This window comes from Herpailurus yagouaroundi, unplaced genomic scaffold (assembly GCF_014898765.1).
Source record: "Herpailurus yagouaroundi ecotype Mexico unplaced genomic scaffold, PumYag 140, whole genome shotgun sequence".
In the NCBI taxonomy this organism is placed as follows: Eukaryota; Metazoa; Chordata; class Mammalia; order Carnivora; family Felidae; genus Herpailurus; species Herpailurus yagouaroundi.
In genome coordinates, this window is record NW_024412395.1 from 27,477,933 (window position 1) to 27,493,383 (window position 15,451).

General features: G+C 37.6%; 1 protein-coding gene across 1 annotated transcript in view; it reads right to left on the bottom strand.

Annotated features, from left to right (window-relative positions):
• The window catches only part of QTMAN (queuosine-tRNA mannosyltransferase), a 389,119-nt gene extending 377,712 nt beyond the window's left edge, over positions 1-11,407 (bottom strand). The window contains exon 1 of the mRNA XM_040474979.1: positions 10,715-11,407. The gene's annotated coding sequence lies outside the window, so the exon portion shown is untranslated. The remainder of the gene's footprint in view (positions 1-10,714) is intronic.
• Between the last annotated feature and the right edge of the window lie 4,044 nt (positions 11,408-15,451).

Consider the following 15,451-nt stretch of genomic DNA (forward strand, 5'->3'; position numbering starts at 1 on the left):
CTTTTGACTACTATAAAGTATGAATTCAACGTCGTGTTTACGATCACTCTTCTCCTACTTATCCAATGTTTTCTCTGCCTCCTAGCAATCTTGGAGGAGCGTACTTCCCTATTTCTGTAACACCTATTTCGAAATCCCTTTTCCTGATTTCTCTCATCAATTTTTCTCCTTTTTTGAGTAAAAACTCTGTCTGGGAATATCATACAACCACTTCACTCTTGACTGTCTCTCCTTAAATCTTACCCTTTGTGGGATTTGTTTGCTTTTTTCCCCTGTATTTTCAAGTAATTAAAATAATTATTTTGCATTCTAGCATCTTGAGTTCAATAATTTCAACATTTTTTTCCTGTCTTCAATACCACATCCTTCACCAAGGTGCCAAAGTACTCATATTTAAGCCACTTGACCATGCTGCCACCTTGGCTGTGTTTTTTGTTTTTTTGTTGTTTGCTCACTTCACTCCTCCTAAAGGACCAATGAATGACAAAGTCAAAGATTCCTTATCATTTACTCTATACCTGAAAAAACATAGTTGGATATTTTGACTTGAAAGCCCTTTCACACAGTTGTCTTTTACACTTAAAAACAGTGCTGCTAAGGGGCACCTGGGTGGCTCAGCTGTTAAGCATCTGACTTTGGCTCAGGTCATGATCTTGCCATTTCAAGTTCGAGCCCCACATAGGGCTCTGTGCTGACAGCTCAGAGCCTCGAGCCTGCTCCAGATTCTCTATCTCCCTCTCTCTCTGCCTCTCTCTCAAAATTAAACATTCAAAAAAAAAAAAAAAATACTGCTAAGGCACTGTTCCTAACCAAGTGACTGAATGTGTCCTTCCAAGATGATGTTTTGTTATAGGCAGTATAGGTCTACTTGTAAAGGCTGTAGATATCTATAGTTCTCATTTTAATGGGCTTTGTGACACTGTTTTTCCACGGTTACTCCCACACCCCAAACTGGTAGTCACCCTAGACTGTATCAGACTTTTTAAACCAACCCTCTTTCAAGCATTTTTGTATACATTCTATTTGAAGTTGATCTAATGTAGCTTATGACATATGTTACTGTGGCAGCTCATTATCACCGACCTTTCATTTATAGATTTTGTATCATGGCATCACTTACATCTGAAAACACAGCTATACAGTACTATATTAACTAGTAACCCATTAGTTGGAGAAGTTCTAGAGTCCAGATACAGTACTTGCAAATGTACTATCTCCCTACTTTCCAAGGAGGCTCCAACATCCTTCTGCAACACCAACATGAAGGTATTTATGTTAAAAGACACTAATCCTAAAATCTTCCCATACTGTATGCTGGCCTTTCAGATTACTTTATTTCTTCATTTATCAGACAACGACTGGAGAGAAAAGGCCTCTATAAAATGAGACGCAATGTGGGACTCTGGATCTTTACTTCTAAGACCTTGTGTATACCCCTTAGGTTTTTCATCAGGAAATTAGGATAATTGCACTTGCTTTCAAGGTTGCAGAATGAATTAAAACTTTTGCAAAGTATCTTAGTCGATACCTACTAAACAGGAAGCTTTAAATAAATAGTACATAATAAACCACTCTATTGCATGGATACCACCCGTCAATCCAAAAATAGAGTGCTAGTCTATGATCTTGTTACGTATCACATTTACAATCTCTTTCTCCCTTTACATTCCACTAATTTCCCAATGTCTAGAATAGCCTCATTTTCTCCATTCATAGAATTATGTCACTTGCCTTAACAAAAAGCAGCTTTAGCCAGGGGATTATGAAGTTAGGGGGCAAGGCAGTAGGGGAAGGATGCACCTAAACAGTCACTGCTTTACTAAAATTAAGACAGTAATTAACACAATAATGTATGCCTATTACATCCTAACTTTGCATTAATCTTTTTCTTCAAAGTCTTTTTTGAAATCCACAAAAGCCAGAATCATTGCCTTCCTCATACCCTATAAATATCATAAACAAACAGGTTCTACATAAAACAGTGGACAAAAAGATGTAATTGATGAATTCTCAAAACCCTGCAATTTCTAATGTTTTGTCATCTCAGAAATCAATTCATAAGAACTTATCACATGAGTATGGGATGTGGGGGAGGATAAAATAAATATCCTTCTGACCACTGATGCGAAACTAGTTTTAAACACCTGGATTTTCTTCTTCTCCTGATTATATTCAAATGAATTATTATCTCAAAAACCATATAAAAGATTAACACAGATGTTTTCTTGCCACTACATTCTCAAATTCCAAGCAATACCACTATCCTTTTTGCAATGAACCACTTTTTTATACTTTTATGAGAGGTCTTCTCAATTTCAATAAGAACAGGTGAATTAAGAGTAACTGAAACCTATCAAGCTACATGTATCCACTCTTCTGTATATTTTGATAAAAGTTTGCTTTAGAAAAAAAAAATTGCAATATACAAAATGCTCTGGTTATTGTCCCCTCCCTCTCATAGGTTTTCAGAAGACCACAATGAATTCCTGACTCAAATGTGTTATCAATGTTAAACCCACATAATTTTTATTACATGTCTCTTATTTATAAGGTAAAAGTAGTTTGCTGCTTTAAACACAAACACACACATACAACAGTCTTTCCTAAAGTGCCTCATATTTGAAAATGGCCAACTTTTCCAAATATTAATGACAATAACACAGGGCAGTTTAATTATGGCACAATAAATGAATGACAAGAGCATTTTACTTCAAAATCCCTGAGTTCCAGGATCTGAACATCTATAAGAACATCCTTTTCATTCCAGATTCAAAAGTTTAAAGCATTCAAATGCTACAACACACCTTTCAGTTATAGGCATTGCTTCGATGAAAATACACCTTTAAAAACCATGAAATGAAATCAATTCCACATAAAGCTATCATAGGATTCTGATCTCTAATCTGACTTGTAAATTAGATGTGTGTAACTTTGACTATTCAGCAACTACAGATCTTCTTCCTAGCAGGACGGCTGTTGGTTGCACTGCACTCTGACCAAAAACATGCAGTAGTAGCCGTGGCACACTGACAAATTCAAGAGTATATGCCTTGAATAAAACAGTATATGCCCTGAATAGTATATGCCCTGAACAGCTTTCAAGGTAAGTCATGAGGGAATCTTTTTCTGTTTGTAGATGAGCTGCATGAATCTATGTTTTATATTCTGGGATGCCAGAGTTTTTGTTGAATGCTAAAATTAAAAAAATGTTGAAGATTCACTGAAAAAAAAAATGGGATTCAACATTAAGAATCCACCCACTTCATTTGGTAGCACTGCTTTCAAATCCTCTACTACTGGAATAAACAGATACATGCCAAAAGCAGGGTCTCTAACAAAATAAAATACTGATTTGTTTCAGAGAATACTTTGATGTTCCAGTCTTCTTGTGATTTAATGGTTCTAGAAAACACAGGGTTATTTCCAATCCACATCTGTTCACTAATCATTTTAAATGAATTTAGTTAATAGGTCTAAAGATATTAATTTTTTAATTCAACTGTTCTATGCCCCTAATATTATAGACTGTGATTTTCTACCCCTAAGGAGTTCAAAAGCCTATGCAAAAGCATGTTTTCTTAGAAAGTTCTGGGTACAATAGCTTTTTGCAAACAGAAACATATTTTCTGCATGCTGGGGGAGAGCAAAATTTCAAGAATGCCCCAAAGCAAAAACTTTCTTATAATAATGACAGTCTTTAAATTAACCTTCTTAGGTTAATTTTTTTAGCTTAAGTAGATGTTTTTCTTTACTCTATTTCCCTTGAAGTAAAAGAACCCAATACTAAAAGGTGATAACTACGTAAGTTCCGTAAATGGACAGAATCTTCACAGTTTACCAAAGCAATTACCATGTATCATTATGAAATGATAATACATTACACACTCCCCAAGTAAGAATTAAATTTACTCCGACTACCTCCACCAAAAAAAAAAAAAAAAACAATTTTTATTTAGTCATGAAGTCCTTGGAATCATAGTAGGGCTTGATGCCATACTGGCGACACACTCTGCCAGTCATCCAAAGAATATGCCATCCTTCTTTTTCAACTTCTTTGTCTACTAGTGCGTCATCACTGGACCCAGCAGGCTGCTCACCCAGACAATTTCAGTAATGGATTTTGGCTCTGTGCATAACAGATGAAAATCTTTACGAAGTATCCAGTTTGTCTTATAGCTGAGAGATCTGAACCTGCTGCAGATGTCACATCTAAATTCTTGAACGGATTTTTATCATCAGTGTCACCTATAAAACAAGACAGTGTCACCAACAGCATTGTCCTAGAGAATATCTACTTCAGTAACGCTAAGCTTTCAGCATCATAACTGATAGTGATTTCTTTGACTACAACCAGGGTCGGCAAACTAGAGCCCATGGGCCAAAATTTAGCCCACTGCCTATGCTCATACAGCCATGACCTGAGAACAGATTTTATATTTTTAAATGGTTGAAAAAAGTTTTTTAAAAAAGATTAGTGTTTTGTGACATGTGAAATTATATGAAATACAAACTTCAGTCTCCTTCCATTTTAGTGGAAGCATAGCTACTCATTCATTTATGTACTTCTCTATGGCTGCTTCCATGCTACAATGGCAAACTTAAGTAGGCGCAACACAGACTACACGACCCATAAAGATGAATACATCTACTCTCTGGTGCTTTAAAGAAAAAGTCTGCCAACCCCTGACCTGAGGATATCGAGTAGGTAGGAAATAGGACACCTGGTATCTGTTGCATGAAGAACCTGTGTTCAATGACCCAGCTGTTCCCTTGCCATACCTTCATCAATTTGTTTAACAAATATTTCTGGGCAAGCCTGTCACTCCAGTGCAGACAGCTATAGTTACTTTTCTTTCCACTTTGGCTCAGACTAGCCTCAATCCAAGGGGTCAACATTGCCCTTGGACAAGAAGAAGACAAGGAGCTCAGCTTCAAATGAAATTCCTCTCCAACACTGGCCTCTCCCATATCTCTAAGTTCTCCTAGTTCTGGATTTCTGCGTTATGTCAACCATTCTCCATAACAGGCTTCCTGCACTGCATACCAGTCTTAAAATTCTCTATTTCCTGCCAGAGATCCTAGGACAGTAGGCTGTGAGTCACAGCAGTCAATCACAGATTTCTGCTGGCTGATAGCCAGTTTTACCCCTGCTCTAACAACCACTCTGTAACATGAATTTATTCAGGGCCCCTGTGGACAATCTGTATACTGCAACATTTTCCTGGCTTCCACTACTCCTCCTGTTCATAAATGCCCCTGGACTTCATTTCCTTTTACATTCACACCTCTGGCCTATAAATCCATGAGTTCAACCTTCCCAACCGGCTTGTCATTGTTTCTTGAGCTCAGTTCATACAATAACCAAATATAAGAGCACAACAACAAAAAAAAATTCTATATAAATGGATTTCCCAACCTAGAACTACCCATGTTAAGGCATCTCCTATTTTTTAGCAACTGCCCTAAAAAGGGAATATCTCATTCCCAAGCAGCATTCAGAACATCCCTTCTTTTTCCTTTCATCATTGCCAATTAGCCCCAAGTTTCTACACCTGCTTCACCTGAGCGTGTTAACAATTACCCTTTACTCACTTGGGGAGCTCAAAGTATCTGTGTTTCTTGAGCACTGCCTCAGAATGTCTCTCTTCCTTCTACCAAAGCTTTAACAATCTCATTTCTACCGTAAGGGAAAAATGGGCGGGGGGTTCCTGCCACTGACCGACTAAAATGGAGAAATGTATTTGGCTAGACTTCTACCAGTGAGAATATAATTCCCCAAAGAAACATGCCAATAGTCCACAATGAAGCTTTGCCCATACTATTAATGGCATAGAACCCATCTGTAATTTATATTATATTGCTGCAAATAATCACAAATAAGTTGTAGACTGACTATACTAGAAAACAGCTATGAAATGTCAGGAAGACTTTATAGCAGAACAGATTAGCCTCATGTAAAGACTTCAGAGAAAATGGCAGTTTATTTTTAGCAGTGAATTTCACTACAACTTTGAAATAGACTGCCATGCTGAACAATTCTGAAACCTGCATGAATAGCTCTAACACAAACAAAACAGTTTGTATCAAAAATGAATAGGCTGACTGAAATGACCATTAACCTTATCTCAATTCTGAATAGCATATAGGTAGCACCAACGTTAAATAAAAGGAAAATCTTCAATAACACATATAGGAACCCTCTGCCCACTTGGGGAATGACCCAGAAGTCCAGCAACATACCCTCAAATCCAGAAAAATAAAGTAGAGGCATATAGTCCATATTCCAAAGAAACACTCAAAAGATTAAAACTTCAGAACTTTAATCTTTTGATGAATCTAGTCTCCTTCCCTTTAGGGAACAGTTCAAACTTTTTAGTATCAGAACTCCTTTGTGTTCTCAAAAATTGAGAATTCTCGACTTTTTGTTAATGTGAGTTAGAATTGTCAATATTTACTATATTAGAAATTAAATGAGAAAAGTTTAAGTATTAATTCATTTTAAAATTTCAATGGCATATGTAATATGACAACATACTTTATGAAAAATTACTTTCCTTTAAAAAAAAAAGGAAATTTCTTTCTAATTTAATAGAAGATGAATTCTCCTATCTTCTTCTATGTTCAATCTGTTGTGATATGTTGTTTTGATTTCAATAAAAAAGGAATTAACGTTAATATGAATTGCCTTTTCAAATAATTATGAATGTTGTTCTTTGATACTACACCAAAACTTGACAAGCTGGAGTTTGAAGGTTATCTATAACATGGATCCTATTATCACATAAACTCTTTGTATTCTGTCACTTGCTTTTATATTTTAATGTTTTATTTATTTTTGAGAAAGAGAAAGAGAGAGAGAGAGAGAGAGAGGCAGAGAGAAACGGAGACAGACAATCCCAAGCAGACTACACCTGTCAACAGAGCCCGATGCAGGGATGAAACTCACCAATAGTGACATCATGACCTGAGTAGAGATCAAGAGTCTGACACTTAACCGAGCCACCCAGACATCCCTGTTACTTGCTTTTTATAAGGGTTTTTTACCAATAATTTTGTAACGTTGATCACTTTGAAAATATCAGCTCCTTGCATTTGTTTTTATTCCAAATCTTGACATAATTAACTAATTAATACCACAGCAAAAACGCAGATTCATTAATATCATTACCCATCTCATCAGAAAAGTCTTTAAGTACTGGGAAGCTGACAAGGGCACAGCAGGTGATACAAGTTCTCCAAAATTTTAATTTTCACTTGAAAGCTCAAATTTTATCATTGGCAACAAGTATTACCAGTTGTTTTCCCCCAAGTGACAGGCTTACTTTGTTCATTTTCAAGAAAATGACTGCCAAATATCTAAATCTAAATAATCATAGTTTGGTAGTCATTATTACAAGTAAAAGTGATGTTTCATGAAAAATATGACTAATTCAGCTTGAAACTCAAAAAAATCATAGAAGGGTTTTTCCTTGAGCCAACCAATGTACTCTGCATACGCAGCAGCGATGTTTTTTGCATATTTCCTATCTCATCACAAAAAGAGTATTAAAACAAAGTGTACTCAGGGATGAAGATTTAATAAAAAAATTTTTTTTACTGCTTCATCAAGGACATTATTCAGTGAAACTGGCTTTTCTGTTTTGTTTTTTTACTGGGAAAGCATGGTAATAAAGAATACAATGATTACTAGTACAGTTTGATGCCACTGCCATTTAATATCTACTAAGATGCCCACAGTTTTACCCACCATCGTTTTAGTATCAGTGAGGCAAATGTCAAAGCAATGGGAACAGCAAGAAGTCAGTATTACTATGAAAAAAGTTTTAACCTCACAGACCCCCTGAAAGGCTCTCGGCAACCCCCATGGGTCTACATATCACAGTCTGAGAACTGTTGTCTTAAGGAAACAATGAAAGCTATAAATGATAAGTTGCCATCCCCAAACTGATAATAAATATCCCGCAACATAAGAATTATATTAAATATCTGTACAAATTCTTTCATTTTAATTCAAAATTGGTCCTACTCATTTGGAAACCAAACAATGTAACACCAATTAACATGAAATGAGCGCTTACATGTATTATCTCATTAAATCCTCATAATAATTCTACTAGTTCTCTGATATACTCATGCTACAGATGAGGAAACCTGAAGTAGAGAGAGGGGAAGTCATTTGTCTGAGGTCACAATAACAACTATCAGTATTTATGGATTCAGGCATTACTAAGTATTTTGCATACTTCCTCTCTGAAGTCTTTACAACAACATATTATCCTTTTTCACCCTTTATTATTCTTTACACTTTTATTACCCATTTTACAGATGAAAACTGAGTCAAGAAAGTAAAGTTCCCTTCCCAAAGGTTACCCAAGTGCTAGATCACCTATAGACAAATCCAAGTCTGTCTTAATTCAAAAGTATGCTACATATTCTACCTCTCTATGTCACATATGAGTGTACCCTGAGTATATAAATTAATCGACTGTTGCAAGAATCTTACATAGTTTTAAATTCAAATGAGCAAGACCTCTATTTGAAAAGATTTTTACTAATTTGATTATCTCTGTCTTCAAATAGAACAAAACCGACTTCCTTTTAAAATGATCTAGGTAGATGATGAACTAACTCACACCATTAAACACTTATCTGTATATGACAATAAATCAATACAGGTTAAGATTATTCTGAGGAAACTGAAACCCAGAAAAGTAGCTAACTTTCCCCAAAGATATGCTGTTCATAAATGGTACAGGGTCAAAATCAGTTTCGACTGACCCTGAAGCCTAAGCTCTTCAATCACACTGCCTGCATATATTTAAGAAGGTCTCAGGCAATGACCTAGGAATTATTCACAAGGTCTGGATACAGAACTTGCTGATATCATATCCACTTTACCCAAGGTAATCAAGATATGAATCATCTTGTATCTCAAAGACCTAGAGGCAAAAAGGAAGCAGCTACATGCTGAAAATAAAGAATGAAAATAAAAAATGTCCGCAGGTGCTTTAGGTAAAATGTCAACAGGTAATGTTGAAAAGAGAAGTAAAATTTCTACACACATCTCCATAGCTGAGATAACCCTATCTCTGTTCAAAACCAAAACAAAAGAATGCCTAGAGAAAAATGTCATCACAGCTACAGAGGCTGTCCACTCTTTAAACAATAGCTTTCAGATGCCAGGAGCCCAAGAGTGCTGCACACTTAATAAACAACAGCAGAAATCAGTTTCCTAAAGCATTCCTAAACTCTAATCAATCAGCAAAATTTTCATTTCAAATAAGGATCCATAAAAGCCAGGGGTTATGCCCCAGTGTTTGTTTCTATTTTAAGGTCCTACATCATAAGATACTGCTTCATATTAAACCTTACGGGGGACAGGGAAGGAATTAAGGTTTACCCAGCTCAATTCATCTTAACTTCTTGTAACTCAGCTTTTGGGAAGGATAAATATCTTGTGATTGGATAGAGGGGTGTGGCTTTAATTTCAAACAAACTGTATTCTCAAACAAACTGTATGTGTATTCGACAAACACATTTGACATTTGACAGGAAGGTGACAAAATGGAAGGCTATGGTATACCACCTAAAAGGGCAGGGCAGCACAGGCAAGAGATGAGCAATTAAACTTCTCATAGAATACCACATTCTGGATTCCCTTTGTAGCAAAGGAAAAAAACAAAAAACTACACAGCAAACTTTACCTCCTCCTATCACCAAAAAAAATCACAATCTAGTAATGTAAAAGCAGCTGACATATATAGAAAAAAAAAAAAAACAAAAAAACAAAAAAACAAGATTGAGGTCATGTCTCTGGACATGCATCATTTACACTAAGGATTCCCCCATTTATCTGAATTAATTCATGTACCTAATTTCATTCAGATAATTGAAGTTTTCCTTTTAGAGTTGTAAAATGTTACCTCACCATAATTAGTAAACTGTCCACTTAAAAATACCACTACCAAAAATACCATCCCCCCCCCCCCGCCTCTCTACACATACACATATACTCCACTATCATTGAAAGTATGAGATGTTGGCCTTCACAGGAAATTTAGTTCAAAAGTCCTCTTTAAAAAATTAGCACGAGAAATTCTACAAAAAAAGTTATGGTCATTACCTTTTTAATAGAGAGTGTTTGCATTACTGTCTGAAGACATGGTAATTTGGGTATTCAATACATGACTGACTACTGTTCTGAAACCAACTTAAAGGTTTACACTACTAAAGAGTTTGGTGACCTGCCTCAAAACAATAACCACGACTGTACAGAGAACAAAATCAAACAGGTCTCTCTTTTTATGAGCAGGCATTTAAGGGCCTTTTAATGAGAATTTACTCTTTAGTATACAATTACTAATGAACAAAAAGAGGACCATTAAACTCACTTCTTTATAGTGCCATAAAACTTCAATGTGTAAAAAATATTACATATATATTAATCAAACTCAAGAAAAATTGAAACATGCAATACCTTAAAATGCATAGCAAAAATTATACACCTTTTCTTCTTAAATAAATGCCCTGCCAAGCTATTTTTTATATGGATATGCTTATAATTTAAAATATACAGACTCTGTAGTACTAATGATGGTAATGAAATGTCTAAACTTGTATGAATTCTAAATTTCTATACGGACACTGATTTCCCATATTGATAACAAACTTACTGCTAGGATGAATTTTATATTAATCAATATTTATTTATCACCTGCTATTTGCCAGGCACTGTACTGAGTGCTGAGAACACCACCAGGAAGAGCACAGATTCAGTTTCAACACTCGGGGTACACATAATCTAGAAGGAAAGACAGACCATAAACAAATGTGCCATGGGAAAATACAACAGCTACTTGGTCAAATGAAAGTTCAAAACTGAGAGAAGACATGGGTAGACTATCAAATACTTAAAAATAGCTACCACTGAAAATGGGGGATATAAATCACCCATTACATGAGTCAACTAAGAAGGCAAAGAATCCAACAGGTATAGTCAGGAAAGGGATCTAAATAATGACTGGATGAAGTCTAGGGTGTTCTAGAGCCTGATGCAAATGAAAAGCTGACCCTCAAAATGGGCCCAAATCGTAATAGCCAAAGAGCCCAGCTCTCAGCTAGCCTGTCCTCAGTATCCAAGGCGTCAATCCAGTAAGTTCAAATCCCAGAGGCAGTATCACAGTATCCTGGCTCTGCAAGTTCTGCCTCGGATGAAATAGAGCCCCAACCATCTGCCTGTGGACAAGAACAGGTCCCAAGTCCAGGAGAGGAATAGGGTAGATACAGCAAGGAGAGGCAGATGACCAAGAGGTTAGAGTTCTTAAGCAGGCTTAAGGCAAGGTTTCAGGTCCACAAGGGATCTGGTGTACAAAAAGAAACAACACCAGGCACCAGAAAACATATCAACTCTATGGACAATTTAACACTTACTAAAGAAAGGCTGTGGAATTGCTTCTCTGGTTACTTTTAAAAATAAATACTCAAAAACAAAACACTCATCTATTTAAATGACTTAAGTATGAACTTAAAGTGTAGCAGGAAAGGATTAGTCTTCCTAATTCTTACTGATTAATGAATCCATACCCTAATTCCACCTAAACCTACATTGAAATATTCTAGATGCCTCACACACACCTCATTAAATGTTTATGCTATGTCTTTCAAAACTCTTGATGAGTAATGTGTTTTGTTTTGTTTTGTTTTTAATTTTTTTTTCAACGTTTTTATTTTTATTTTTGGGACAGAGAGAGACAGAGCATGAATGGGGGAGGGGCAGAGAGAGAGGGAGACACAGAATCGGAAACAGGCTCCAGGCTCTGAGCCATCAGCCCAGAGCCCGACGCGGGGCTCGAACTCACGGACCGCGAGATCGTGACCTGGCTGAAGTCGGACGCTTAACCGACTGCGCCACCCAGGCGCCCCAAGTAATGTGTTTTTTAAAATGAGAATCTCATGGTCAAACTGCACATATGCCAACGGTACAGTGAGATACCATACTTCTGTGAACAATGAACGCTCAGGGCACCGGAGTAAGTCCAGATCACATGTCTGGAAGTGGATGGAGGTCTTAATGTATTTTAAGTCTTTTTTTTTTTTTTAACGTTTATTTATTATTTTGAGAGCAAGTGAGAGAGAACGAGTGGAGAACGCACAGAGAGAGGGAGACACAGAATCCGAAGTAGGCTCCAGAATCTGAACTGTCAGCACAGAGCCTGATGTGGGGCTTGATCCCATGAACCATGAGATCATGACCCGAATGGAAATCAGACACTTAACTGACTGAGCCACTCAGGCACCCCTGTATTTTCAGTCTTAAAAACCAATGTAAAAACTGGATCGAAGGGACAGAACTTGCAGTGGATAGAACACACAGACTGGGACTAGCAAAAGAACCAGCAATGATACATGTGAAAGATTTGCTTCCTATACATTAAATACTGCCCTACTGTACTATACAAATGTTTTCAGTAGTAGAGTCATAGAAAACAATACACGTAGTACAAAAAAGTTATCCCTGTGAAGGCTATTATTTATATGGCTCTACATATTCAAATAGGACTCACTGGAAGGAACTGACCTTGCATTTGCTCAAACATTATTTTCCAAAGCTATTCAAAGGGTGGAGTGGTGGTACTTCCCAAAAGAAATGCTTGAAACTTTTCCTCAATTTTATTTTAAATAAACAAAACACAGTATTCTGATCTATTAAAGAAAGAAGAGATAAGCCTAAGAAAAAAAGAAAATACAGTGAGTTTTTCGGGTTTTTTGTTCTTTTGTTTTTACTGTATCACCAGAATGCCATATCAAATACAGCCTGAAACTGTTTAATACATCATTTCAGGACAGCCTGCCAAGGTAGTCTGGACTCCAAAAGTCATGCTCCTTACAAAGGTCTATATGCTGAAAAATGTTTATCCTTATAAAGTGAAACCAAAACTTTAAAATGTGGCCTACGGTAACAATTAGAGGGTCACTCAATAGATGGCTGTCAAACTTTGCTCCAGTGGAAAATTTCACTAGAAAATTCACATTACTTCAGCTCTACTGAGGTGACCTATCAAAAAATTTAAATAATGCTCCTTTTTCCCAACTTCACAGTGAGTAACATATGTTAAAAGAATAAAATTCTCAATGTTAAGTCTGTCCCCCCAATTTTTCTAAAATATTTGATACCTGCTACCTCTTCCAATACTGGAATTTAACTTAATAGAATATTTGATTCAGCACGTATATGGAAATGGAATGATTTCAAGTTTACAATATCATGATTCATGACTTCCAGGCACTTGGCTCCCTTAAGTTTGATTGAGCCCAAAATGACCACAAGCACTAGACACGAGGCTTACACAGAAAGAATAAGACCTGGTCACCAGGTAAAGTGTACACAAGTATTTACCAAAAAGTATTTGCTAAATGCCTAAACACTGTGGTGCATATGCAAAGAATTCACCCTGCCTTAGCCAGGACTTCAGGATCTCTGCATCTGAGGCCCACCAAGAAAAGTGATGTTGGCTCGGGAACTGGAATTCAATTACTACATGCGTATAGCACCTTTCTTCCTCATCAATATCAAGATTACATACACCAGAGTCTTATATATGAGGATCTTGAACCGCCACTCTCCTAGAATTGAAACAGACTATCTGAAACAAGAATATGAACAAACGTTCTTAGAGTGAAAATAATTACTAATTTCAATCAAACTGGAAAGTACTATTTCAACTGATGGAATGTAACATTTCCCAACTATACATAATTTGTCATTTGTATCTAATGGGTCCAAATCATAAACTAAGGCATATACTCAAAACAGGAAAAAAGAAAAAAGAAAATTTAGTAATTACTAGGCTTTTCTTAAGATAACATAATCAAAACAAATTTTGGCACAAGAGTATTCATCGGAGAGGTCTAAACTGTATACTTAAGTGTTCATTTCAGTTCATTAAGCCAACCGGTTCTATTTAACTGTTGTTAAATATCTTCAAGAAACTTTAATTTCTCCCTGTGAAATAATGGGTTTGGATTAAACTGTGAAAGTCCCTTACAAACAGAAAATTCTGTACTTCTGTAGTACATAAGATTAAAATGTCAACAGGGTTTCAAAACAGGAGTAAAGAAGTCAACTTCTCAAACTGATAATGCCAAAAATTCAGTTTCTTATTTTTATCTCAGTATCATGGTTCATATTTTAGCCATTTAGTTTACAAGTTTGTCAAAGAAAGTCTCATGATTCAAAACGTACTCCTCCAAACCTCCATATCAAACTGTTTCATTAAATACAAGATCCTAAGGAAAATATACAATAAAAGAGCTAAGGAGAATCTATTCCACATCAGACCTGGAATGCATTAAAATTCACCATAGCACTTGGTACGTGGGTTCCTAGGTGAAACTCCTGCCACGCTTTAGCTTACTTAAACAGGTTAACAGAATGCAATAAAATGGCTCTACTGAATTATTCTGACCTTCTTTTCAGCAGCTCCTTTATCTGACCACTACATTGGGCTTTAAAATCAACTTCAGAGGTAGCACCAAACAACCAAGGTGAGCCACAGCACTCGGGGGCTGCATTGTGAAACCCACCTCTTGGTGGAAAATCACCGTCAAGTCAACGTTTTCCATTTCAAACGGTGATACAGGTGGAGGAAAAAGTGTAAAGCCTTCTCTTTGAACCTCCCATCGAGCTGCCCGAAGGCGCTAACTTAAGAATTATCTCAAAGATAATCTAATGCTTACAGTTCTCAGAAGACTCTAAAAGTTGTATTTGAGAGAGAGAGACAGAGAGAGCGAGCGAGAGGGAGGGAGAAAGCGCGCGCACTCCCTGGAGCCTAAAGGTTAAATTGTGGAGCACTGCAACTTCGCTGTAGAGTACATGACTGGATTTACAAGACTTAGATTAAGAGAACCTTTCCACCAGAACACTCAGCCCGGCTCCCGATCAAAATAAGTACACGCCGGATCCTCACTGGAGGGAAGGGGTAACCGGCGAATGAGGTCTTTCAACTGGCCGAGAGGGAGAGGGGCTGACGAAAGCAAGAAAGTGAGGGCGATAGAGGGGCCAGGCGCAAAGGTTCCCTTCAGGAAGGCCTGGGGCCGGGCGTCGCAAGGGACCCGGCCCGGCAGCCTCTGGATCTGCCAGGAGGCCCCTCCGCCTACTCAGGCCAACCCCGGGAACCCGGCCTCCCTTCTCCCCGCGGGGATGTAACGCGCCCCCACCCGCCCCTCGCCTGCCGTTCGAGAAGGTGGCGGCGGCGCGCCGGGCCGCGGGAACCTGGCACGCACGAAGCGCAGAACTCAAAAAAATTAAATCACAAAATGGCCAGCGTGCAGGATTGCAACGCAGCAGCCCGTGTGCCCCGCTCCGGGCGCGACGCGGATCACGGCACCAGGAGCGCAGCGCGTGCGCTCGGGAAGCGCACCGCCCGCGCGGCCCTCAGCTCCGCCCCCCCCC